Consider the following 24,111-nt stretch of genomic DNA (forward strand, 5'->3'; position numbering starts at 1 on the left):
TGCAACTTCATATCTGCTGGGTCGAAGGCTAGAAATACATCCGGTGTGCAACTACCAACCGCTAATATATGTGGCATGGCAAAATAAATAGTGATTACCTGGTAGCATTACACTGTACTCATAGAATAATGATATCTTATCGTATTGCTTCAATGTATTAAACCCTAGCCATCCTTGAACAACTTCAAAGACTCTTTTCTACTCAATATGAAAAACCCCTGACGAAATTCGCTTGAATAATTGGTTAGGTACTTAGGCAAATAAATGCTAAGTAATCGCTTCATAGAGTCGGACTCAAACCTTCCAAACCTCTCTTTTCAGCAGTACTGCTACCGCCCTGGTGGCTGTCCTTCTAAAAACCGTAGCCTTTTGCTCCCATCGCTTTGCCCCTATGATCATTACAACTATCCGTGCCTCGTTGCGCCTGTACGCAAATGATTTAAACGATCGAGTTTTAGAATCCCGCAGACGACCATTGGACTTCGACGGCGACTGCGTGTCATCTTTGTGAATTCTATCGCAATTCGCTTAATACGACCCACGATTAAAACCCATTTATGATAAATAAAACAAAGGACATTTCAAAGTAGGGCGTTTATCAGCGTCAACGCTCGTCACGTGCCAATTTCTCATTTTTCCGATGTTTATCTCTGATGACATTTAGGATCAAAGGCTATATTTACAGTAGGACGTGCTTCATTCAATCGCTCATTGTATACGCGGATACATCGAATCATTCCGTCCTCCACCTTCTTGGCCCGTATGTTATTTTTTGATTTTCGTTGTTTCTTATGGCGTTCCTTTATTCCCCAGATCGTTTCCACCCGCCAGATCGTGACATGTCACCAGGATCACCGGTGATGACTTTTGATAGGCTTTATTTTAAGTCGATAGTACCGCAGTAGTCATAAGCTGGCAGAGGTAGCTACTTTCGTGTAACTCTATGTATGATCTCGTCCAGTAACATTTTTTACTTTCTAACCTCCGTCTTCTGTGGACGATGATAGAAACCTTAAATGCAGACTGAATAGTCTTGTCGGCTATAATATTGCTCCGAAAATCAACATGGCTTCGACACCAACACAATTATAACCTATTCTACCGACATCACAACATTGTAATAACAGGAATAACCGGCAGATTGCATTTGTTAAATAGCCGTAAAAGCTCATGTCTGCTGCTTCGTTCCCTGGCGTATATGCACGTATCTGTCAGCATAATCTAATGGTCCGTTTCCCAGTTGTCAGCACCGTGTCTAAAATCCATCTAAATTTACTATGATTAATAAAATGATGAAGGATCTTTTTGTCACAACCAGACTACAATGTAACGGCGTATTTCAACTGCATACTAATAAACGTCTAAGCATTAGGAAAAGAAAAAGCAAAAGTTCAATGGTGATATTGAGGGGAAAGCTCAAAGCGCACAATTCATGAATTCAGTTTCGCGATGATGGCCATCTCGTTGTCTCGCCTATACATTGACATAGTGCGCCCATGTATATACCTATGTATGGCAGTTTCCTTCACAATCATCTATGCAAAGCACTGACCGAGTTCTTCACCGTCATCTTCATCTGGGTGGCTCTCAAACTGCTGGCTGACTAGTGTTTTTTTTTCTATACGTGTACAAACGTACGAAGGCCAGCGTTATCGCTACTTCTACAACAAAGAGCCATAAGTGCTATCAGCAGCGAGAAGATCGCTGTCAGAAGCAACAGCTACTCTCAGAAAATGCTCTCAAGGAGCCCAACAACAAAGGTCTTTGCTGAAAGCAGTGCATTCGCGATGTCGATGGAAAGAGGGGCACCACAACCGTAACGGCCTTATCGTAACGCGTGGGTGTTGCAGCTGGCAGCTTTCACGGTCTAGCAACTGGCAGTACTCTTCGTAACTGCGCCTATCGGTAGCGGGCATTGCTTTGTGAGATGGAACATACATGACCCGCTACGGGTGACAAAACGGACATAAAGAAAACATTATACTGATCTATAGTCCTTGTCGCCTTGATGACATTCAACCCGAACAGGTAAATGAAGTAATCCCATGTGGACTACTTCAGTTTTATCTATAACAATCTAATAAGGAAAGCATGGTTACATAGTAACGTACACGAGTCATCAAGCACGAATTGGGAAGCTGAAATATTTTGCTAAAGATTTAACCTTAGGTAAATTTCTGCTTAAAGCACGTCCAAAGACAACCATATATTTATCGTGTGTATGCACCTCGCAGAACTCTAGGCAAATCTAATAAACAGGCTTCCTTTGATACGCACAAGGCAAATACGTTTAATGTTCAAAAAATATCAACCTTCAATAAGACATTTACAATATCTATATGGAGGTAAATTTAAGTTCTTTCAGTTTATATATGTATTATACACATGTCTTAATACTCGCCGTGTCATTTTAGTAGTTTGCGATATTTGGATTTTATTGCCGTCTTTTGTATTTGGTTTATGCTCTGTTACGACCGTAGTTTCTCTTCTGTCGTGTTTCCTTTCGTTTAATCTCGCTGTTCGTTTTCGTTTATGGCGCCTTCCCTACCACTCCTTCTTCCTTGCCACTGATATGCTATCTTCTAAGAGACGATCCTTACTAGTCTCAGTTGCTCTCCTCTGGCGCTTAATATTTTTCCTTTTTAGCGGCAGGAAGACCAGTGGCATCCTAGTAGGCCTGTTAGGCTCTTGAGTCTCTGCCCCAAGTCGAGACGGTTTAAATGTGATAAATGGACGACCGTCAGGGTGGAATACGCAAGGCGGGTGCCTTTTAAGGATCGCTATTGCTAATACTGTTAATTCTCCGTATACATTATAGGTTATATGCAAATTAAAAAAAAAAATGTATAGATAATTTGAATTTCCTCTAATACAACAAATGATTGTCGACGATGGGTTACGAACAAATATACGCAGGCATGTATGTCATAGCTATTGCGGAGTAGGTGGATATGTCAAAGGGCCGAGCGGGCCTGCTGCTGTCGTTAGTTTTATCGCCATAGTTATTAGAATTTCTTTTTCCTATTTTAGTATCTCGCCAATTTCCCGAGCCATCAGAAGCAAGATCAGCGATGTAATGATCATTATATAATCAGACGTTTGGTTTAGAAATTTCCTGCTGTTGCTAGCCAGCTCGGCAGCTAGAAACAACGCCATCTTTGATGACATTACATGGAATTATTACGACGAAGGGATCGTGTCGCATGAAATACATCTTCTACAGAATAAAATTGTCCCGTTGTGAAGTGTGCCTGAATTGAGAGCGTTCCTTGCAAGATAAGGTAGCTGAAACATTACTAAGTGACACTCAAGGAGCTGCGTTGTTTCGTGAAAAGGGATCTTTCACTTTGAACTAAGGCAATTTGAGTATGGCTAGATATTAGCCAATCTTAAGGGCAAAAGAAGAATTGTAATCAGAAATTTTGAGAAGTTATTTGTTTTTGTTCTAACTGAATACGTATTAGGTCTTGATGAGTACATACTAAAAAACATTTATTATTTTATTTTTTATATACATTTTTATTTATACTTTATTTTCAATTCGCTACGAATGGACCTTCTTTACATTATACCTGTGATGCCCATTCGAATTATCGTGAAAGAAGCCCAACTGCTTAATAATCAGATCTCACTGTTGTTCGTTATGTGTGTCTGAGCTTCTGTTACTTGAAGCGATGTGTGCGTCGCGTTACGTGTACAGTCGTAAATTACTATTTTTTTAAATCAGTAGCTTGATCAGGCAGAGAGGACAGCAAGTTGTATATTGCATATTTACATTGAGATTCGAAGCGCTTGGCCCTGAATCAAAATAAGGCTGTTTTCCGTGTACACGGTACGATCAATAATATGCAAACCCATCGTCGGCACCTCCCATCCATTTAAATGAAATGATAACGTTATGGCAAATGTGACTATCACAAAGTATCAAAGAGTCGGTCAGAGAGGAGCCAACGGGAGCAAACAGGGAGACGAGCTTAGCGTGACCCCCGTTGATTTCGCTATTACGTTGCCGTTAATCTATTTACAAATGCGTAGGAAGGGTGCAAGTGAACGAAAAGCGTGTTTGGTGGTTCACGCCGTTGAATCAGCCTAGTATTTCAGTTAATCCAATGCATTTTGTGGGGAAAATAAGACTGTACACTGATAGGTGAACGATTAGCAACGTCGTGTCGGCGTCGATATACGTGCTCCTCGTTCGACTCTGAAAGACGTTATGCGTCAGTAGAATGAAATTGAGTAAAGTAAACAGGATAAATCTAATTCACTTATACGAATCTTGTATATATTAGCCCCCTGTTGCAAATGTAAATATCTGAAAATACGACTGAACTACTTAATCGGCTATCATGATACATGGTTGATGCGGTGACGCTAGCGTTACCACGATGCAATCTTTCAAAGTTTGCTTGGACAGAGTGGCTTAAAGTCGTCACTGCCTATGAAGATCAATAGCATCTATCTGGTCTGGTAAATTTAAGCTATATATTGAGCATTTTGAGTCTTATTGGGTGCAAAACAAAAATAAAGCATGGTGATTTATTGATCCTACTCAATATAGATAAACAAAGGATTTACCATACAAATAATCCTTTTTTAGAATGATTTTTCGCCAAACGGAAAAGGTCTTGTGTCGAACAACTCGGAATTACCCGTTGATTACGGAATTAATATTTATTTGAATCTAATGTACAATACATGTTATATCCTAGAACGACTACTCAATACAAGTTTAACACGCATTCAAGTTCATAGTAACTTCACGTAAATGTGTTCATTGTACCGCCTAAGCGCAACCATATGTTTCCCTACGTGACTCTGGTTAAAATGATACGCTTGGAATATTGTCACGGTAAATGGTGACAGTTGTCAACCAAGAGGCCAAGTGGCTGAATATAGAGATTTGATTAGAACACTATGATAAAGACCAGCATATGGAACATATTACATTTACGCCTATATACGGTCACATAGCAAGACGCCATATCCAATCACACTTGACGGATATCATGACTACTGACGCGTACAGAGATACTCTACAAGAAGTTTCAAAAAGCTCGTAAACGGCAACGAGTTCACAGGCATTGTTTTACATCTATTTTATATACAACATATGCTGCATGAGCGTTAGTATGCACGTTAATAAATACCCACATGTATGTAACTTATGGGATTTTTTCTGAACTTAGGCCAGTTCTATCCTATTTCAAATATCTTACTGTAACCGATGTACAAGATGCAATTACTTAAAAAAATCGTGATCATCCAGTAAATTGCCATTATTGCAGGTGCCTGTATCTGAATAATTAATCAGTACCGAATAACAGATAATCCGATTAAGCATTATCGAATAAAAATATCTAACAACTCCAGATTGGACGTGTTGATATAATAGACACAATTGGAGGCCGGTTGTTTGGATGCAAGCTTTTAGATGTGCGCACCTATTTAAAAATTAACAACGCCCACGTGTAGCTACGAACCTTGCTCGAAGTAATAGCTCTATTAGATCACCAACGACTCCTTTCGGGTTAGCTTTATGATAGGTTATATTACGTCTGCCATGTGTCTTTGTGTACTATTCTATTCAATTTTTCAATCGAAAATCGTGATTGATCATTCGTGTTTATGTTTTTTTTCATTTGATAGAGTCAATTATATAGCTATATTTACATCCGTTTCGTAAATTATCCGTTATTATAAATTGATACAGCGCTTCCTTTCACTTCCCAATTGCGTCAGTAAAAAAGATCGACAAGTAAAAGAAACAATCTATTTTTGCACGCAAACGCTCCTAAGTGATGAAAATCAATGAACACCATTAGCACATACCTTGACTAAAGAGAAATATAGTTACAACGAAAAATTTCTGGTTGAAGATAATTCGAATTAAAATGTCTAAAAATAGGATACTGACAACGATTTGCATAGAATATTCTTAATGCACCTTGTAAATGCAATTAGTATGAACTCCCTGCGTTTTTTTTTTATCACGTCAAAGTATTGGAAAGTTGAACTTCAACAACTACTCTGTCAATACACATTTCCAAATAAACATTTAAAATCTATAATAAGCGAAAATAGAACAAACAAAGAGAAAGGTGTTTTTAGTCTTGTTCAAGTACTACAATAGCCATTCCCTTCTTTTCTAAGCACAATCGCAATGTTAGCCGTGTGACCTAAGATATGTTCACTGGACAATTTCGAAATCTGCCGCTTATTTTTCGGACTCAACGCGCGATAGCTTGAACAGCAATGGCGCCAATACCTCATTGGAAAGACGGAGATCTGCTGAGGATAGCGTGTGAGACTAGCGCCTCAGGAAAACTGATTGTAGCAACCGGACGTACCAGCGTTAATATATCAAGCAACTGAAAATGGAGTGGTACATTGACATTAAAATAATGAGTAAAACTAGTTAATTGCACACCTTTTTGTTATTGTTTACGTCTTCAAGATAGGTGACCACATCTAAGAGGATATATATCGTATTATTCGTGTATAAAGACAGAATTTAAGTGAATGCTTCAACTGCTGCATCTCGTATTGCCACCATATATATATATATATGGATATATATACACCATGCTACACTAGCAGTATAGTTTAGTTGCTATAATATATATATATATATATATATATATATATATTATCGTTTTATGTGCTTTATATGTGTTTTTTATCAGACAGACGATGTCAATAAAAGCCTCTATCATATATATATATATATCAACAGTGGGATGAAATAGCATTGACAGTATGAAAATATTCCTTTAACCTTTTTTTACTTATGTTTTTATTTATGCGTTTACTAGATTTTACCCTCTGTCTGTTTCTTTAACGGATGTGGAGCCTGGAGACTGCTGTACTATTTTGCATAGGACATATGCAAGCAAGCGCATACTGAATATCGCAGACTATTATCGCAGTTAAATAGCTGAGCTTTTTTGATCCAGGAGCACTTAGCCTTATACAATGCGTACACTCGGAAAATGTGGAAGGAGAAACAATAGTTATATTTAATTAACCTCAATTCAAATCTTTTTCTTAGCTGAAGATTTTTAATAAAGTTCTCCTGAATTCATTTAACGTTTTGGGTGGAACTAAGGGAACTCCTTTACGTTCGTCACCTTCACCGTAGAACAAGTACTTCGTAGTCGCTGATTAATCTCTACGAAAATTTCAGTTCGATAGGACGGTAACAAAAATAAAAGTAATAAAAATAGTAACATTGCAGTCATTGTACATTATCGAAAAGTGTTTGTATCAATGTAACCGTGAGCGGAATAGGGAAATTTAACGGAAAGTGCTAATATATCTGTATGCCCCACGAGCCCCACATTATCACAGTATCCGTTACACTAAAAAAAAAAAAATATTCCTTTCGTCAGCGTCTTTTTTTATGGTCAACTTGAATCAAGTTGAATGAAGTTGAATCAACTTCATTTTGATTTCTTGCTAGGCCCACATCATAGCACATAATAGTCCATAATTTATAATTATCCATCGTTTTAACAAATAAAGTAACACGCAGGATACGGTGCTATTTCGTTTTCAGATATTGTTACCTTAGATTATGGTATGGTGCGATGCGTCCTTTACCCGCTATTTTCATACCGAAGAGAATCCAAGTAAATATAACGTTTATTATATAGTTCGTGCAAAGCAAAACTCAAATCTATGTACGGCCTTATGCGTATATATGAACGCTATTACGAACTATTGTAGACTGTACTTATCGCTACGTGGCTTTGGTCAAAGAAAATGATATCCGGTGGTCATTTTTCTCGAATAACCGTGGTACTGGAGAATGGCAATTTCGATAGGTTTAATGGAAAATCATTAACAAGATCTGAGCGATACAACGTTGCCAAATACGCGTTTCCGCTAAAAAATACTCGAAATATTAATAATTCTGATTAAGTTTTCCTACCGAGCATTATATCGTTTATGATGATCAATTTCCCTCCTTCATTGTCCGCCTTATGCCGCTGTTGTTGCTGATGATAAAGCAATACTTAAACGGATAGGCCCGATTTTTCGTTTATCGGCTGTCGTTAGCATCATACGCTATTGCTACAATTACCACGCTAATAAAATTACGTATGGTCATTGCCATTCTTAACGCGAAAGTCTTCAACTGCTTGTTGGTGTTACTTCAGTTTCTCTGCCCAAATGGCCAAACCAAATGAGCTTTTTGAGTGACTTAATTTTGAGTGTATATATGTAATATCAATGACCCTATACGTGTCCTATTCTTTTTTCGGCTTTTTGTTTCAAACCTTCACCTTGTATATTTGTAAATTACTATTGGAATGCGTATCTGTCATAGGACGACAATTAGTAGATCTACCTGCGAAAATCGGTAGTTGATTATCGAAGTCGAAAGACTGGTGGGTGGATTACACTAGACCTAATTAGGTGCAGTTAAGGTTGCTCTTGTGAGATGGATAATCATGCAATATTGAGAGGCTCGCACTACTGGAACAGGATCGGGTGTTTAACAAATTTGTGACCCTTAATGGTACTTGTTTGTACATGATCTGATCCTTTTCGAAACATATGCAGTGATTTGATTACAAGGCGCCCACAAACTTTTGATGTCATGAGCCAATACGGAGTTACAAACTCAAAAACATAACTTTAGGCGCTAATCTGCATGCTAGCTTTGAGCACGGCAACTAGAATGGATTTTCCCTTCTGAAGATTTCGGTTAGCGGCGGGCGCTAATTGAAGTGTTCGGTATTTCGTAGTATGCCGTGTTTGTTTAAAATGGCCAGCGGAATCCGATCTTAATATGGCCGCTGATCGGATGTATTTAGTCGCCTAAGCATATACATTATTATTAGCCCTTTATTTAGATTAGACATAGACCCCATTATTAGGACTACCAGCAAAGCATAATCTATATTTCTAATTAGACGGTAAATAATCACTATTTTTGAAAGCTAGAGACACACTCATACTTAACTAGGACCAGGTCTCAAACTCTGTACCCGTGTACATAATAAATACCCTTGAATGGTCTCTAGAAAAGAGCAGGTTTCGGCTCCTGTTAACCACAAACCATAAAATTATTTACTTAAAGATAGAAAACTCTTACTTTAAAAGCTTCTTCTTTTTTTCTGTTCTTTATGCATGAGCAAATCCAGTTCCACATAAGGGGACTTTTTCCTTGTGGTGGTCTGATTTAAGAGCCCTGGTAGCAGCATGGTATCGCATTCGTACATCGTCTATTGGTTTGGTCCACTGCGCACTCTTTTTATAACATAGAAACATTTTACAGTCAGACTATGTCCTACATGGCTGAAACGACCAGTCCGTGTTGTGCCAGAAACACCTAAGAAGTTCCACCTTGATGGCCTATGCATTTATCAATCTTTTCAAAAAGATGCGTACTCTATTAACGTCTGAGCACCACCTCAAATACAAAGGACACTGCATAGCCAAAGGACGGTATCCCGATTGCATTAGGGATGTAAGTGCGTTCAAGCAAGTGATCGATCGCATCATATCCAAGTATCTGTGAGTGCGTCTTTAGTTATCAATATACGTACATATAGATCTTGATAGTTGCGAACTATCGCTATTGTTAGTAATGGTGTAGAGGGAGCGATGGAACATAGCATATGATCGACAGAGGGTAGTAATAATGGTGTGAGATACCTTAAAATATCGATATAAGCTAAATTGTACCGCGTCTTGGTCAGACCGCAGTATTCTCTTTTACAGTGCCAATATACGCGGAGCATCCAATTTATGTTTCTAGTCCAGCGTTAACACGGTTCGTGCGTAACAGTAAATGTCTTTATATGTGAGCCAATCAATTACGTGTATATATACGTATTTGGTTGACTCAACAGCTGGTTACGCCGGAATCGGTAGTCTACAAAGCTATTGATGTACGTGTGCCAGATCAGTATATGAGAAGATATTATATTTCAACAATTTTTGCCACCATTATATAATACGTTTTCATATTATAGGAATGGAAGGCACATATAGTGAAAATCTAGTGAAAGTTAGGTAAATAAATGTAAGTTGATCAAATTATTCATTATCATTGATCGATGATTTCCTTCTCGATTCTTAATCGTTTCCGTAGGAAGAATTCCAAATACACGAAAAGAGGGCCTTCGCGGTCCAGATGGTGTATAAAAGGCCATATTTTTGCATGTTAGGTAGCTCACCAAGGTTCAGTTCGAGCAATTATACTTTCTGTCATGTTATTTCCTTTTTTGAATCCATCTTCGATACAGGCGCATTGCGCGTATGCCTGGATATTTGTCCTACGCGACCACCTTAACGCGCGCATCGACAAATATAATCAGGAAGCAATTTTGTTACCATTGTCTCTTTTTTTGTCGTGGTGATTTTCTGTCGTGTCTTCCGCCATACAAACAGACACGTATTCACACTGTTTTTATTACCGGCTTTATGTGTGGATACATATGGCGGATCATATTATTCAGAATACCAGTTTTTGGTGTCTGTGTTGTGGGAGCGCATTTCTATTATATAGCAATTAGCGGATCACCGCTGTATGTTCTGTCGGATTTTGCAAAAATGAGATTTTCTGTATGTATGCGCACATCGTCACTGAGGCATCAACTAACTGAGCGTACACACCTAAAACAACAGTTTCATTTTTTGTTGCCTTCGGCAAACAAAAAACTCCCTTACCTGTCCCTAGGATTTAAGGCCAATAGGTCAAATAAACAAAATGCATCAGTACCAATAACTAACCGCAGATAGCTCAACCATACGTGGTTTTGAGGGATTTTCTTCTAAGAGCATTCCCAGCATTTCAGCACTATCTGAGCGACAGGTTACCATCTCGAACGATCAATGCGCTGTCGATATAAATAGATTACTATCACAAGGAACAATCCATGATTTTATCAGTTGTCAAATCTGTGCTTATCAATGTGGGCGATTTCATGGACAAAAAGTAGGAGAAATGCGGAAAGTGACCAGTAAAAATTTAAAAAAATCTTACGAATACTTCTCTTTTTTATTGATGGCCTTTTTTGCTGAAATAAATCAGATTTTGAGCACACGGCGGAACGGCCAGCTATCACATGGATGAATGGATGCATCAGATGTGTCATCGTCGACACGATGGGAATAAAGACACTTTTCTGTGATTATTTTCAGCGCCTATAAAAACAATCTAACCCAGAAAGTCTTCGTAATTGCAGCCTGTGCTGTTTGTAACAATATACGACTTTATAAAGTGCGATGGCTGTTCCTCTATTGAGTTGAGTCTGATTTAGTCACTTCTTGTCAGTAGTTTGGGTTCTCTTAAGTTCTTTCAGAGTGTTTATATGTATCAGCAACAATATTGACTGCGAATATTACCTAGCAAGCTCGAACTCAATCCTTTTATAAAGCTCTACAATTAGCTATCCATGGAGCGAGGTCACCATTGAGGGTGCGCTCAAACTTTGAGTCTCATGGAACGGACATCTCAACTAACAAATTATTTTAATTAAGCAAACTCATACCAATCCATTTCTTCCTATAAATTATCAAATCCAATCGGTATATTTCGCTCGTGGGGAAAAGTATGACTGAAGCGCGCTTAAAATTTAAAAAAAAATATACCCGCGCAAAACTTTTTCAAAAGTCCAATTGGAATTCAATTTCCAAGTTTTGTCAGTACCATATTGCAGAATAGATGTATATGCCAAAAAATGAAAACAACATGTTACGCACAGAAATGCGCTAGATCAGTCAGCTGCTGGGACCATTAGCGCTTTGGGAGTAAGAAATTGTATTGCAGTTGGACGATGATAGTCAACACATCCATAGAATAAACACAAGGAGAACGTACAAAATACAATAAGCCAATTGTCTAATTGCAAAAACATACCAAAGCAATAAAATCCATCAATCTAGATGTAATCCTACAATAGTTATTTGTAAAATAAAATCTTGTAGATCGTGAACGAGGGATGTGAAAAGGAAAAGTTCATAGCAAGACGTACAATAATCAACAAAAGAGGAGATGGGCGTAATAACGGCAACACAAGCCTCCACTCCACGGTAACATCAGTAGTTTGGAAAAATACGAGTTCGCGGCAGACTTCGCACAATTCTGGGTTGACTTTGCCGCTCGACGGACTCGCTGGTCAGCGATGGTGTCGATCGAACGGAAAGTAGAAGTCATTTACTCTCGCTGATTACACCAACACACCCAGCACAGATACACGTCCGTGCAAAAGAACCAAGGGCCATACATAACAAAATCGTCCCTTCATGGCTGGATCACGAGCGCTTCACAGTCGCCGGCGCCATCTCGACTGTTACCAACGTGAACGGACTTTGTTCCTATCTGACGACCAGCGGCTCCCCTAGGTACCAGTGAGCGCTGTTGTGATTGCAGCCAAAGAAGTGGGCGTCCGACGAGAAGATTTCTGTATATAAATCGAATCGTCTATATCATAGGTTGCGTATTTGCGTGCCCACAAGCATCACTGTATTTTAAAGCAAGTATTGCATTGATACTACACAAAACGGCACTACGTGTATTTTCATTGCTAATTTTTATGACCTCATGCCATTATCGAGAGTTTGTCACCGGATACGCTTAACACTCGATGATGTATAGATATCGTTTGGGTCGGTCGGCCTCAAAATGTCCAGTCCTACTTCCTGTCAAATTCGGGATACGTACATGGAAAATGTATCGGATTTTCTGCTGCTTTCAATGCTGGTAAAGGCCTACAGGTTATTTTCATTAAACACGGAATAATCTAGTTGAGTGAAGGGATATGCAAAAGCCGGACAGGGCTATCAACTGTATCGTTACGTTCGAGCCGCTTCTGAATTCAAACAAAGCCTTAATATTATTATTATTAAGTTAACTCTGTGGACACAATATTAGACGCATGAAAAAATAGAATTACTATCTACAAGATAAACAGTAGTAACTGATAGACTTTTTTTTTAGACTTGGGTTGTTATTATATTAAGTTTCGTCATATTTTTCTAGAGACTACGGATAGCTGGTTGAGGATTAAAACATCGCATAACACAGCGTTATCTAATCCTCCTGCTTCCTTTTCGTATCAGCGTAAACGTGAATGGTACAATTATACAACTATTGTTCTATGTCGTCATTGGTTCCGAACAATAGGTTCATAAAGCGTTAGCGTACACCTATAAAGTTATGCGCGCTACGAGTAACGTTTATTTTACCGATCTTATATACGCGCAGCTTTATGGCAACAAAAGGATCTCTTGAGAGAGTGTGAAATCTATAGCGATCTATGCCGCGTTGCGCATTTTAGACCCTTGTGAACGAACTGATCACATCAATGGCAAGTACTCCAGGACGATATGATAATCAGAGAAATAATTAAAACTTCCTCTTCAACAGATATTTTTAATGATCAAAAATCTTCGCCAATATCTAGTTGTATGTCAACTCGTTCTCGTGGTAATCTGGACCTTTTTCGTAAATGACCTACTGCTTACTCCAGTATCGAGTTGATGGTACGTTCCAACAGTAATAACAACGATCAAACACGGTAAATAGATTTAAATGCTTAAGGCGTCACTTAAGGAGCCGTAAGTTCCCAACGTGCATATATTTATGTTAGCATCTTCCGATTCATCGACAACTAGCGTGAGAATGTTTAGCTCCTTTGTTACGCACTCCCAAAACCACTACTGAACCTCATTCTACATAACGTGTGCATAAAAAAAAAAAAAGCAAAATTAACTAGCACTTCCTTTACCTGCTGCTACTCGGTTTATTAAAAAATCGAATTCATTTAAATTGAGAAAGCGAGTGAAAATTTCTATTTTCATAGGAAAGTGTCGGCGCGCTCAGAAATTTCTCGTCTTCGTGGAGCGGGAATAAGGCCATAGTATCGGGAATGGTGGAGTTAAGCGAAGTGTTGAAATGTCAACGACTCAGGGATGAATCACAAGCAAAATTGTCGATGCAGACATCAGATTTGGATACTTTCGCACTTTTTTTTCGACAAGACACGCATCGACTCACAGGTACGTGGGTGCATTATTAGTTCGGTCGGTGGCTTGGCTTTGGTAGAGAGCTCGATAGCGTCGTGTTCTGCAAATGACGTGAAAAAGGATAACGCAATACGGCAGTGCGAAACAAATAAAGAGTGTCACAAACAAAAAAAAATAAACTGAAACCAAAAATAACAAATAGATAGATTAATGAAAAAAAGGAATATATAGGTTATGAAGAATAATTATACTGTTTTAGCAAAACTCTGTACGCATTTATAACATTTAAGCTTATGATTCTACGATGGGGCTACATGAGTCGGAACAACTATGATATCCTCATATCCTTATTGCAACTTTAATTCGTTATGGAGCAGATAGATCATCCTCAGAAAAGCGTTTGCCGCTCATCAAAACGTTGGAAGGTTGTTTTAATTGTTTGCCGCCCGTTTCTTTGCCCGCCCTCCCCCGGAAAGCGTTATATACGTTTCTATTTATTTAAAGACATTTATGTAGATATTGCATATATCATAGGCCTTCAGTCGTTTGGAATTTGTATTTTACATATATAGATTTTGGTTTGCGTACGAGACATTGAAAGTATATTAAATATCCAACTTTTGGCCTGGGAAAGTTTTATTAGTTTTACGATTTCCATATCTTCCGACAATAGATAGAACAGTATGCAGTTCAAAATACATGGAAAAAAAATGTATACACAGGGTAGTTTTGAATTGCGACAAACTTTCGCGGGCTGCTTATAGTTCCAGACATGCGTTCATCCGCTAGTTGTAAAACCAGACGAAAGTTCATTTCTTTCAAAACAAGAAAGCACACACATCATGGAAGAGAACAGTGCGTCGTTGTGCAATTTTAATAGAGATTACCTAAACTCTTCGGGCTGGATAAACCTTCAACAAGATGAAAAAATGTGATGGGTATTGTCCAGTTTAAACAAACTGTCCAACCTTTATCGAGCTTTTATTTTCACCAAAATAGCTATGTGTTCGATTGCGAGTTTTTAGGCGATTTCTGAAACATCCTAAATTGTTTGAAGAGCAAAAAAATTATCAAAATGGCTTCAGAAGCCATTTTTGATATAGCTAAACTTTTATATAGATAATACCGCCCGTTTTAGAGAAAATAATATTAAATGCTAATTGGATTGTCCAGATAAGCTCTAATGTTTTCGCAGCTTTTTGCTCCAATTTACACCTTTTAGGCACTTCGCCCTTTTTGAATCTATAAGTTTTTTGGGACCTTTAGATCTGTGACAGGGCCCTTATTCTGTTAATTCGGTCAAACGAGAATGAATGAATGACTAATGTTCAGGTTAGTCGGGAGGCGCGTAGTCGACAACGTGGTGCCAGCGACTCGATCATTCACTTTATTAGAAGGTTAATTTTAGGTAATATAATAACAGTGAAAATCGTAGCACTATAGACTCTCCTGGAACGGACACGTCCATTTATAACAGCGATGTCAATCACAAAAAATAAGACGACCAGTTTTAGGTCTAAGACCCCAGAATAAGCACGCCACCTTTGTACGAACAGTAAAACTGTCAAGATATAATATATATTTCTATGTAGAAAATAGTCATGTCCCGTACTAAGCCGAAAGGGAGCAAGGGTATATTCTTTGTAGATAGTGTACGCCGTACGCCGATTCCATTCTCTTAGCTTTAATGACCCTAGACAAAAATCGTGTACACATTACCACCTTCGTCATTACCATCTGTGTTTCAAAGCAAAAACCTAATAGTCAAATTAGTAGCATTTTTTATTTTTTTTTCTTTTGCAAACGGTAATGATTTTTCTCATCATGAAAAATCCACTACAGTCGAAATTCTAATAGCGCACCACAGCTGTCTTTGGCAGTGAAGAATTCATTCTAAAGCGGGCTCATTAAATTCGGCTCGTGAAAAAAATCTTGTCAGACAAAAAGACTCAATAGTTTTACGAGTATTGAAAAATTCCCTAAGTATCTAGTTTCTGCCTAACTCGCGAGGATGTTTCTCGATGAAATCCACAATGTCTAAGCCGGTTCTACAGATTAACCGCAAAGCACTACTACTTCTTCTTCGTTCGAACGCAAGATGTCCGAGTTTTGGAACGGAGATCGTTAACAAAATATCGCCAGAATCTCGAATAATCTTCAACAAGCGTCCTATACAAAATATAGCAAAGAGAGCCGGTGATCGTTGTGCTGCTGGTCAACTTATCACCATCAGCGAACCACTATGGCCGACAGTAGTGAGTGAGTGAATCAGCGGGAATCTCATTTCCACAGCGGACGATAATGCTAGTTTATGCTCGTCCCGTAACGCTTTAGACTTCTATCTAATGTTTTCCAAAGAAACCGGCACCCATCCACCGCAGAATATCAACGAGTTTCACGTCATAACATCTGTACTCATGAGCTGTCACCAACAAGCGCACAGACTTACTTGGCACCATTTTCTTGACCTGGCAGCGAGCCGCTTTACTGTATGATGGATCCTGGACAAAAAGAACGAGCCGACATCCTCCTTCCAGTGGACTCGTTACCTATAACAATGGCTCAGTCCAATCTACTAAAGGCCCAAGACCGTAGGCCAAGGCCAATTTGAAAACTGCTATCGGGCAAATGAATATACACAGCCGTGTTTTTGAATGGCAAGTCGACGACTATCAGGCCATCTTTACATCTAGAGAAGCCATCTAGACAGAAGACCAATTTTTGGATGAATCTTTGGCTTGCACAGCTTTACGGAAACTAAGATTTCCTACATAGTTGAATAAAACCGTCTAGGTCAGTTTTTTGGCGCTGTCTAATGGGCGATCCTTGGCGTCATTGTTAAGAAGAGATTTAAAAATCATTTGTTTAGCGTCTCTCGGTATTGCACCTATATATTTGCAAGGGTTGTAATAACCCAGACAATGCCAGGCTCGCCGTCACACGAAATCATGGAAACAAATTTTAGTCTCAGCTCAATAATTAAGACTAGCTCGACGGATTGCCATGAGATAAAATTCAGATAAAGCCGCATTTTTAAACAATCGGATTTTTTTCTCATCTGTTCGGAGGCGCGTCAGCAGAAATGTAACCACTTCCCAGCAGATCACGTGGATGAAGCCATCACGTACTTTCACGTGTTGGCTATACTGTTCGTGAAAGTTTTCGCTATTAGAACTCGGCACAAGGAAGCGATATAGCTTAAGTTCTCATTTCGATTTACTTAGCACCAGGTTATAGGAGCAAATGCGACTGTTATATGGAATCATAATTCAATGTAAAACATTCTATATTTCCTATTTTTCGAAAATAGTATAAACGTAATCCGGCCAAAGTGGGTGCAAGCTTTTAACCGAGACCTCTGCCAATAGATAGGCAACAATGCATAGGCAAATGTATAATGACAAAGTCTGTACCCGTAACATCATTGTCTATATCACTTTCAGCAGTAGTTTCAAACGTGCTATAGTATTAGGCATGAGGAGAGGATCGATGTCGAAACTATCTCTTCCACCCCACTCTCCCCCGCCCCCGCGCCTTGTTTTTTCCGAATCTCGATCATGGGCCCGGAATTGAGCCGAAAACTCAGAAGTCCAAGAAAACGCATACTTCTACACATTAACTGGGAAATTGACATTTTCAATGCTTCTATCCAATGCTATCCGGTGTCCGTAAACGATAGAAAGTTCGATCGTTCCTGCTGATGATATATTCATGCTGAGTTTTGTCTGTTTCATGCTGTGTCTGATTCGACTCACCGATGCTGTGGTTAGCAATGCTGTTGTCGTTGTTGTTTCACAGCTATCGCGTTATATTATCCAGAAAATGCATAACCGGTTCACACAGTGTAGCATGATCTCACTCTCTAGCCATTTATTCACGCATACATGAACATGCTTATTAAGCACACGAGGTCACTCCACGTATTCAAGTATTTACGTAGCACAGAATATCCAGCTAGGCACAGACACACTGGGTTGTTGGTCCCTTGCTTCTCACTACCAGCCGATTGTTTTTCACGCTAAACTTAATTGCACTGCACCGACTTAATGATCGCAAATAGAGAAACGCGTGGTCTCCACCACGATCGCATTACGTGTACGACAGCCCGAGACACGAACACATTATAAGTGCCGTACAATAGCAAACAATGATGTTGATATTACTCTTGTTGTAAATATTCGTGTATATATATATATATATATCTTGAGTATATAATTTGAATATTGCAGTATTATTGTATATACGTATGTTTGTGTAATGTACTTTTTAAAATAAAAATCAAAGTGTAGAAAAGACAAGTGCAGGATTATTCGATGGAATAAAGGGGATGATTATGATTGACGTGCTAATTATTATGAGCATATATGTATTAGTTGATATATGGTGATAGGATGTGTATGTGTTTGTGCAAATTGTGGTGTTTATAGGGGGGAAAAGATGGTCGAAACACGGAGCGCGATCCTCCCTCAACGGTGGTCGGCGCCGCTCTGTTGCGGTGGCCTTTTCTCCGCGCGAGCTTTGCCCAATAGCCGCCAGGGCGGCGCTGCGATGAGTTACGATCGCCGTGAGCGGTGGAGGCCTTCGGCGTCGACAACAGTGCCTGTATATCTGGCCACCGCTCTGTCTATGGAGCCGTCTGAACGTTCTGCTAAGCGAGATGGCGCCCTTTAATGTGTATCGATGTAGAGGTGTGAGCAGTATGTCGACAAGACACCTTGTTAGGCTGGTAAGCGCCTTGATCGTCTCATCAGCAGATCTAATAGGACTTTTATATGCAGGTCTCGCGGTAAGCAAGAAAAAGCCAGAATAGCTATTAAATTATAAGTGTTAGTGATTAATTAGGAGCAATTATTAGATTCGCTAATGTTGAGTAGGACAGAGCAAGAGCACATATACGTAACTTTGAGGCCTTTGTACGCACGAATTTGACGTTTTCTGTGGTCGTGTTTAAAGAGACTCTAACGATAAAGGTCTTGAGCCATTTCGGGCCGACTTTGGTAAACAAAAACAAAACATCACGAAGGTTACAAATGTCATCCGTTCGATTACGTTGTTACTAATATAAACTAGGTCCCATCAATGCTGGCGGACAAAGAGGATTTCAAAGTGCAACGATACTCTGCTATAGTAGAAGAAATATTCGCTTTTCCCTTACCGTGTTATGATCTTATCTATACCGCTATGACAGGGCTCATGGTCGATTTTTGGTGGCCAACTTGACCATTGTTTACGTTGCTCAATCGAAATATAAAATCGTACATTTGTTGCGAACGTATTTACATTGACGTCCGCTTTAACTCGTCTTTACACGTCCATCTTGTTTCCACATCATTCGATTTCGATGCGTAATCAAGAGGCTAATGGCAAACATCAAACGCCACTTTATCACAGTTTTAATGTTTTTCGAAGATGTTTTTTATGACACGCGTTTTCTGTACACAGGTTTCCCCTGGTGTATATAATCTTTTTCATTGAGTATTACGCAGTCTTGTTTAATTGCTTTTCATCAAAATTCACATGGTGCATAAAATTCTATCAATATGATCATTTGGAATCTAGCGTTTTCCTGTTAATCCAACTCTATGGATTTGGAAAATCGCTTCGAATATTCAGCCTGGGCAAGCTTCTTGCTTTTTTAGCATTCATCGTTCGAGTTGCACGAGCTAAGTATCTCTTGCCATTCGTTGCTATTGAGGTCAAGAACGGAATAACTTCAACGCGTCATTTTTGAGTAAGCTCAAAACGTTCCGATATAGTTTCCTATAAAAAAAAAAACTTTTCAACATTTTAGCATACCGCGTATACGGGAGTACACTATCAAGCGTACAACAAGTTTTTTCCCGTACTAAATATATATATATATATATATATATATATAGCCAATCTGTAAGGACCTTAGTTGGTATTTTTATCACTTAGTCAGGACTAATTGATGCCCAGGCTAGTTTTACAATATATTTCGACTATTGATTTTTCACAGTTTGCCATGTATGCTATCGTTTTATAATAATATGCGTTTTGTAATAAATTAAGTGCGAGTCTTTTACAGTAAAAATATTGTTGCGTGCCGTCTCCATATTTGCGTGGTTGTCGCTGACTGCAACTTTGACCGGTTTATTTAACGTACTGACCGTGAGGACACGACTGAATAAACATTCAAAGTAATATATTATATCGTTTATCGTCATGCGATGTAACAACAGTCGAATTCAAGGATCACCTCGAATAAGCAATAAGCGCTCGACCTATATATAAGAACACTATAACAGATATATATATGTATATAGGTAAAAAGTTCGTTCGTTGATTGGATATTGGACGTGATACAAGTTCAACTTGACAGTCGTTAGCAGAGCCTAGGAAAAATTAACCATAGTCGCTCGATTCAAAAGCTAGATCACTCTTGTTCTGATGACAACAATGTCGTGTTGAGTTAATATCATAGTGAGTAATTAGCGTTTCATAGGGGACTGGGACATTCGACGCAAATATGTTGACGCCCGCTTACTTCGAATACGTTTCACCTAATATATGCTTGGAAGAAGCCGCTGAAAAAAGCTGCTGAAGACTGCATTGAGTTAAGTTCTACGTTACGATCATCTAGGACGTGAGCAATTTTTCAACTTAGGCTAGTTTGTACACATGCCAATAATTTAGTGCCTCAGTTCAAATGCTGAATGAAAAAAACGTTTAATAAGCACTTCGTTAACAACAATAATCAGGACATCTATTATAATAACTCGTGGGCAAGCAATAAGTTCAACTGTGTCAAAGGCGCCCTAACAGGGACATAATGAAAATGGCAGAATTTTTTTTCGACGATTCTCTACGATTGAAAAAGCTTGAAAAACTTTTGATATGAGCAGATTAAGATTCGTTGCAAGAAACAAAGCGTTAATAAAATACGGCTTCATTTAATCGCAGATTTTGTATAATATACCCTCACTGCGGAAAACTGAACATCGTCTCGCACAGAAGCACGTTCTCGTGCAGAATGGCGCACTGCTTTTAGCAAGTACGTTAGACCCTTTTCTTAATACGACACTTCTGAGCCTGCCGATCACCTCGGACGCTGGAAAACACTCTTGTTGAGGTGGCTTGAATAAACTATATCCTAGCCAATTTCATACGGTGTGCTTTTTTCCATTTTTATATTCTTCTATTATAAATAGAATGTACAATAACAATATTTACCGACCCTATGCCTGTACTGGCTAGTGTTTGAACAACATCGACTCAATCTCTTGCCGCAAAACAATCTTACTTTAGCAGTTTATTTAGCTTGTTTTGCATTCTATTTGACACTGTAGATAGCTTCTTTGCATAGTCAAGCCTGGAAAACTTAGGAACGAGAACTTGTGTTTGTTTTCGCTTCGGCAATAGTTGCATGCATCCAGCGTATTTCCTATAACAGTGCCCACAACAATCAATATTAGCGATAATGACGACGTTGACATTTCGAACAAAAACGAGCTAGAAAAGCAGGACGAGTTTAGAATGAGCGATTCGGATCATCTTCAGATTTGGCCGCGTTCTGAAAAACATATGAACATCATTCGTGGACCGTGGGAGACAGGTTACTTCGGATATTGCGAAAGCTGACTCACTGTGTGTGCACGGCGCACGCTGTGTTTGCTAGGGATTTCATTTCGGATTTTCAGTTCAGTTAGCTAAATCTAGCAGATATGCTACGGCAAACCCACTGCGGGGCTTGCAATGAAGATACAGCCGCGGCGGGTTTGCCGCTAGGACGGCCAATGACTGATAATCGACTAGCAAGTAGGATACGGCTGCGATCTGTTTAAAACGATGGAGAGCTCTACAAGGTCAAACATAGCTTTGGGCCCGACGTCCGCTGCGGTTATCGTGTTGTCTGTACTTGCATTGTAAGTCTACGGCGTAATGCGTCCGATTTCACTACGCTTATTACAGGCATCCCGTGTGCAGGTTGGGCTTTTATCAGCGTCTCTTAGACTTATGCTCTGCTGTCTGCTACGATTCGCTAGCGATAGCAAGCGATAAGATAAATACAATCATACCTGTGCCGCTGTGTAGCATCACAGCGCGATATGTTGTTCTAGCTTTGTTCGATTCGACATGTGCGGGGGAGGTCGTTACGTGAGTCGTAGATACCTAAACGTGGAAGCAGGTCTGATTTCGCTGTACGCTTTCTTCGTACGTTAATTTCAGTCATCAAAAACTGTGTCAGAGTCCATCAAACAGTTTGGCTATTATAGAAGCCCCAGGGCCAAATGAAAGCGGCGGTATATATTCTTATTGTATTGTTGGGAGCTAAGTCGCTCCAAGGCGATTTGTTTTGTTCCTACGTTTTAGAGATCAGGCAAGCGCCTGTGCGTGCTTCACATAAAAGTGTGGCTCGTGTCCAAGAAAGTAAAACGTTTCAAAATTCTATGTCTGATTCTGTTGGGATTAAACATCGGTACAATAGGAAACGAGCTGTGCCTTTTGCCGGTTTTCAACCAAAGTCATTTAACATATGGCTTTATGTTTCGTAATCAATTAATTTTACACTAAATCGTCACGTAGACTGTAAAACCTGTTTCAAGTATCTTAAAACTAAATAGTAAATAAAGACAACACGTCGGAGCCAACCATATTGTTGTGTTGGTATTTGTTTTATTGTTTTGAGCGGCGTATCGTCCACTGAAGAAATGTTTTTATAGGCTCAGTTACCTCGCCAAACCGGTCCACAGGTGGCAGGCTTCAGTCAGGGCTTCTTAGTGGGGTTTTCTGTTTAGTAACCAGGTATTCTTCTATCACTATTAGATTTCTTCAGACAGACAAGGTATTTTAGGTTCACATGAGATAGCATTTGTCCCTAGTTCATTTTTTCTCAGGTCTGCTTCATACGTTCAGAACCTGCCTAAAATCTGGTAAGTTCGGCCGCCACGAAACGCTTTATTTCAAAATAAAATTGATTTAAATAGAAGAAAGCTCAAATTGTATGTCTACAAACTATATGATCATGTCAGAGAGACTGGTTTGGGGCAGCCATCATTTTTTAACATCTACATCTATCTTTTTTCCCGACTCTGACGCGCCATGTCACCTCTTCGTGATAATCAACCAAGGCAATTGCTTGTAGCGAACTCCAATGTATTTATTAGATGCGAAAATAGAATTTCGGTACACTCAAACAAATTATTTACAGATAAAAGTTATATAACTTTTATCTTTATATATATATATATATATAATAAAGTTATATATATATAACTTTTATCTGTAAATAATAACTAAACTTGTTACCCTGTCACCGGCACACGTAATGAACGTTTGTTCATCACCTGTGCCGGTGACAGGGTAACAAGTTTAGTTATCGACTACAGCGCTCCTACGCACCCACACATTTACCGGCACTCGAAAAACAGCAATGGTTACTGGGTAGATATTTCAGCTGTGGTTGCCAACGCTGCCAGTGGCTTACAGCTGGCTATTTATGCTTGACAGTTTCACGGACGGTCTCACCTATCTCTGCTTGCCCGATTCGCTCCCTTAGGGAAGCCTGCTTATCGACCGCTCAGTTTTGTCACTCGTGTACCGTCTCGTTTGTTCGATTATTGAGCATTCGCACATTCTTTTTCTTTTTCACCTTCTCTCTCTCTCTCTCTCTCTCTCTCTCTCTCTTTCGTATTCGTACTATCATTCGTAATTATCAAAGGTCATAATTAGCCGAGGGTGATCTTCATAGCCTCAAACATATACACACATATGTATCTTTCGATAGTATAAACAGGTAAAATAATAATGCGTTCTGTCACAATTTTCGTCTGCTACTTGCGTAATTGAAGCAAACTGGGCTGTTTTTCTTGATTTTTCCTCTTATTGACAGTTGAGAGAGGGAACATGAAACCTTGCGATGCAGTAAACATCAACGCGAGGTCGGATTCGGGTCGTGGAACACGAACACAGCGAAGACAGATCATCGACAATAAAGCAAGTTTTCTTTGTTCATCTTTTAGGCAGACTCAGATTAGGGTGCGTGTGCCATATATGTGCATATCATCCATTTGAGGACTGCTACCTGATGTTATTTTTGCATCTGTTGCTACTGCCGCTACTACTTCTCAGGCCAAAAAGCATGCGTCCTTTCATTTCAATGTGCGAATA

At 39.2% G+C, this 24,111-nt stretch overlaps 2 long non-coding RNA genes across 5 annotated transcripts in view; one reads left to right on the plus strand and one right to left on the minus strand.

Annotated features, from left to right (window-relative positions):
* Window positions 1–18,481, minus strand: part of LOC147754322 (uncharacterized) — a 112,553-nt gene extending 94,072 nt beyond the window's left edge. Inside the window, exon 1 of the long non-coding RNA XR_015316594.1 lies at window positions 17,736–18,481. This is a non-coding gene — a long non-coding RNA (uncharacterized LOC147754322). The remainder of the gene's footprint in view (window positions 1–17,735) is intronic.
* LOC147754327 (uncharacterized) overlaps window positions 1–21,102 on the plus strand; it is a 30,548-nt gene extending 9,446 nt beyond the window's left edge. Inside the window, exons 2-4 of one of the 4 annotated variants that reach the window (XR_015316597.1) lie at window positions 13,818–14,013; window positions 18,408–19,711; window positions 20,014–21,102. This is a non-coding gene — a long non-coding RNA (uncharacterized LOC147754327). Of the gene's footprint in view, window positions 1–13,817; window positions 14,014–18,407 lie in introns of all 4 variants that reach the window. The other 3 variants (XR_015316596.1, XR_015316598.1, XR_015316595.1) reach the window with 3 other exon arrangements.
* Window positions 21,103–24,111: the final 3,009 nt, after the last annotated feature.

Source organism: Varroa destructor, unplaced genomic scaffold, assembly GCF_002443255.2.
Source record: "Varroa destructor unplaced genomic scaffold, Vdes_3.0 BEIS01000007.1, whole genome shotgun sequence".
Classification (NCBI taxonomy): domain Eukaryota; kingdom Metazoa; phylum Arthropoda; class Arachnida; order Mesostigmata; family Varroidae; genus Varroa; species Varroa destructor.